A 4,650-nucleotide genomic window follows, 5' to 3' on the forward strand; every position below is an offset into this window, starting at 1 on the left:
TTTTTTTTTTTCAGAATTCGATGAAATTCCCACTCGTGGTGGAAAGTTACCAAAGTTATTTATAAGAAAATTCCAAGATAAAATATCATCTTCGAACGCTGCAGAGTGGTGGAATTCTATCTTGAATGCAGATGAAAAGAAGATATACACAATAATAACACCAGATGAAGAAAAAAGGCAGTTGGAGAAACAGATGGATTTCTCACTAGATGTAAAAAGGAATAAAATATCCAAGAAGTTTTCTTCAATTTACCCATTGGAAGAAGAAATTGTGTATATAATTAACTGTCTTCATATTTTTCCTGATTTGTGTAGAATGCTACGAGGAGTATTTGATCATTATTTGCCACTAGAAATAGAAATAGATGCAATTATTAAATTTACAGGTGAAGGTTCTCTTGTAAGTGTTTTTGCTGGCACTGCATTCATTGAAAATCTATTGAGATTAAGAAATGTGGACGTGAAAGCTACTGATAATTATTCAAACATAAATTCTATATCATGGATGGAGGTTGATAATATAAATATCTCTGAGGCAATTAATAATAAATATCATCCTGATGTTCTTTTAATGACATGGCCACTAGAAAAAAAGAGTTCAATCCCAAGTGCAATGGCTGAGGGTAGTTTTTATATGAGCACTTCAACATATTATGAAATGATAGATGAACTCAACCTAAGTGAAAGAGAACCTTTAAAGTATGAATATTATAGTGATGCCTTATATGCTATTAAAGAGTTTAAGGGAAACAAGTTCATTTATGTTGGAGATAAAATGTTTTGTTGTGAGTGTAATGCTCTTTTTTCCCATTATCTAGAGGAAAATTTTGAAAAGGTGAATAGTGGAATTACATTATCCAAAATTCACTTCTATATCAGGAAACCAACAAATTGATCAAACTGTTCTAATAGACTATATTATTAAGGATTAGTTTTTAACTATAAGTTTAATGCTATTATTATACTTTGGATGTGTAAAAATGTGTAATAAATGCTGTTTTTATATCATAGCCTACCTAAATTTGAGAAGTATGACACACGTTTTTTTTTTTTGTTTTTTTTTTTATTACAAATTATAAGTGTTTAAAATTATTTTAAATATTAAAATTGAATTCACATCAGGTACTGACTCTGTATGTTTTTAATTAGAAATTATCGAATAATTATTCAAATTATTTTGTATATGAGATAACAAATAAGGGGTTATGCATTCATAAATTTTTCTATTTACCATATTATCTCCAAGAATATATAAAACTGTACCAAAAACAGATGTCATAAGTGTAATTGTAATTAGTTTTAATATAACTTTTGTTTGGCGATTATTTATAATGTTATTTGAATTTTGATTATTAGGTTGGTTAAGGTTGGTGGAGTTGGAGGTAGGACTTGAGATCGGGTTGGTGTTGCTGGGATTAGGGTTGTTGCTGGAATTATTAGGGTTGTCACTTGAATTATTAGGGTTGTTGCTAGAATTAGGGTTAGGGTCGTTGCTGGGGTTAGGGGTGTTGTTGGGGTTAGGGTTAGGGTTAGGGTTGTTGCTGGGGTTAGGGTTAGGGTTGTTGCTGGGGTTAGGGTTAGGGTTGTTGCTGGGGTTAGGGTTAGGGTTGTTGCTGGGGTTAGGGTTAGGGTTAGGGTTGTTGCTGGGGTTAGGGTTAGGGTTGTTGCTGGGGTTAGGGTTAGGGTTGTTGCTGGGGTTAGGGTTAGGGGTGTTGCTGGGGTTAGGGTTAGGGGTGTTGCTGGGGTTAGGGTTAGGGGTGTTGCTGGGGTTAGGGTTAGGGGTGTTGCTGGGGTTAGGGTCGTTGCTGGGGGTAATAGTTTCTATACTAACTATAGTCATTATATATTTTTATATATGTATAAATAAAAGTAAACAATTAATATTATTATTATGATAAATAACAAAAGTATAATAGTATTATGGTAATTAAATATATTTGTGGGATGTATAACGGTGTAATGTCTAAGAGAATGTTCTTGAAGTTCCAATGATATTAACCTCAAAATCGACCCAGTTTCACATACATAAATAAATTTTTTATTAAAATTTGGGTCAATGGGATGTATTTTTGAATTAGGATATAAGTAGGTTTGAGCTAAATTATAATTATGTGGATTACATAGAGCTTTACATCCTTTATTAAAAACTGCTTTCTCAAAAGATGAAGTTTCCAATAAACTTTCAATATCCATTGAATTACTACAGTTCCAATATAACTGCTCATCTAGAATGGTAGCTAAAGGATGGGAAGCATCTTCTATAATATTTTTTTTTTCATTGTGTACTAAACTTTCATTACAAAATCTTCGTTTATATTTGTCTCTTATGAGAAAAATTCGATCTCCAAAATTTACAAGACTATATCGAAAACATCCAGTATTAATTTTATTATGTAAACGCATAAATTCTATAAAACTCTCACTTGTTTCTAATTTTGAAATTTGTTTTAGAATGGAACAGTATGGATAAATTTTAAACCACTCTTTAAATCTTGTCCAAATTAGAATTGCCTGGATATTATTATATATATTATCATCATTAAATATTGTACATAGAGATTTTTCATCATATATTTCACAATCATTAAGACACGTAAGCAACATATTTACATCTTGTAAATAATTACAATAAATATAATATGGATATTTAGTCTGAATATGTATCCGGAACATTTCTCGTACTTTTGTTCCATATATAAATGTTAATTTTCTTAAAAAATAAAGGTCACCACAAAGAAGTGCTTCTATATTTGCTTTGAAATTTTGAATATTAGTTTTGTTAGAAAATGCTAAGAGATTTGGATCAATGATTTTTTGAATATTTTCATCTCCTTTAATAATAATATCATTAAAATCATCTAAAATCTTCTTTATAATAGCTGTATCATTTATATCTTGAATTTGTCCATATAATTTACCTATAGGAAGCAATAATAATTGATCTAAGGTATTAATAATTTTAGTTGCTTCCTGTTTATTCATTTTTTATTTGAAATTACATTACTTTAAGTTTTACAATATACAATTTTTTCAGTAATATATACCATATCTTTTTCAAGAACTGATTTTGAATGGTTACGAAGAAATGGAATAAAATCAAAGAACTGAGCAGCATTTTCTTCGTTAACCAATTTTTCAAAATTCGAAGGTGTAGTAACATCACTGAAACCTAGTATTTGATGTTTTCTGTATGGAGACTGACTTATTAGTTGACGCATTTGTGAAACTGTCAGAAATACTTGACCAACAAATATACGATGGAGCTGTAAATCTTCAGACCTAATCCACATTGTATAATCCAAATTTGGAGTTAACATGTTACCTAGGGCAAAACTTCCCGATATATGGCTAATATCACCTAATTTTGTTTGAAATTCTTGATAATATCTGTTAACACCTGTATCACCCATGAGGTAATGTCCTAATACATACTGAGGCGAGCAAGATAAAAAATGTTTATCAAATTTTTCAATAATAGCTACATTACTTCCTAATTTAGATTTGTATTCTTTTACATATGTGATAAACTTATATAACTTTGAATCATAAACTAACGGAAATTCTTCCAAATCCCTATTTTTTTTATTTCCAATATTTTGGGGATTGTATAAATGTAACAAATGGGTATTGACATTTTGATGTTTCTGTGCCTCATGTAATTTTAAAATATCACACTTTGATAAACTGATCATTGTCTTATTTGATCTTATTATTTTTATATTTGAAATATGAAAGTGTTACCACCTCCTCCAGCCTTTGGGTCATCTAATCTCACCACCTCACAGTCGATATTAGGGAATCCAAAGAAGTTTTTAAAAATTACAAAACATGATGAAAATATAACTAAAATATTTGAAAAACTTTTCCAAGATAATGAATTGAAAATAAAGGAGGGTATTGAACATTTATCTACAACTATGATTCAAACTTCGTTGGAACACGTCCGTATTATTAGTCCACCTAGTACAGTGCAATGGGATATAGAGAGTGTGAGATGTGCTATGAATAAAAACAATTGTCCTACACATGAGAGAGAGAATGGAGAAAAAAAAGAGGGATTACAGTTAACTCCACGAGAAGCTCAAATGGTATTATCAGATATATCATCATGTAATGCTAATGATAATGATAATATATTTTATCAATTATTTTTAAAAAGTCTTACCTCTCCAGATTTACCATCGCGAAGAATAGTCACTAGACTAAATATTTAATTATACAAAAAATGTGTATGTATTATGATATTTTATTTTTCGTTATTCTTACTATTCTTAGTATTATTATTTGGTTTTATTTATTTATATATTTTTCACCAAATCAGATTGAAGTAAGTAAAAATCTGATACTAAACAATAAAAGAAAGACAATAGAAAAAGAATCTTTACCACTCATACCATACTCTATGGCTGTATATAAACATAATAATAAAAATACTAAAAATGAACGTGAAAATGTTTTTGTTCATATTATGCCTCAAAATTATCATTTTTTCGTAGAACAAGGCCAACTCATCTACCATCCTACTTCCCCCCAAAAGAATAATATATGTTGTACATTATCAGAATTTCCTGAAATAGCATATGTTTTTTCTGTGGAAGAGTCAACTACTTCTTTAACTATTCCCCAAAAAACCAAAATGTGTCGCCGACC

Source organism: Procambarus clarkii, unplaced genomic scaffold, assembly GCF_040958095.1.
Source record: "Procambarus clarkii isolate CNS0578487 unplaced genomic scaffold, FALCON_Pclarkii_2.0 HiC_scaffold_104, whole genome shotgun sequence".
Classification (NCBI taxonomy): domain Eukaryota; kingdom Metazoa; phylum Arthropoda; class Malacostraca; order Decapoda; family Cambaridae; genus Procambarus; species Procambarus clarkii.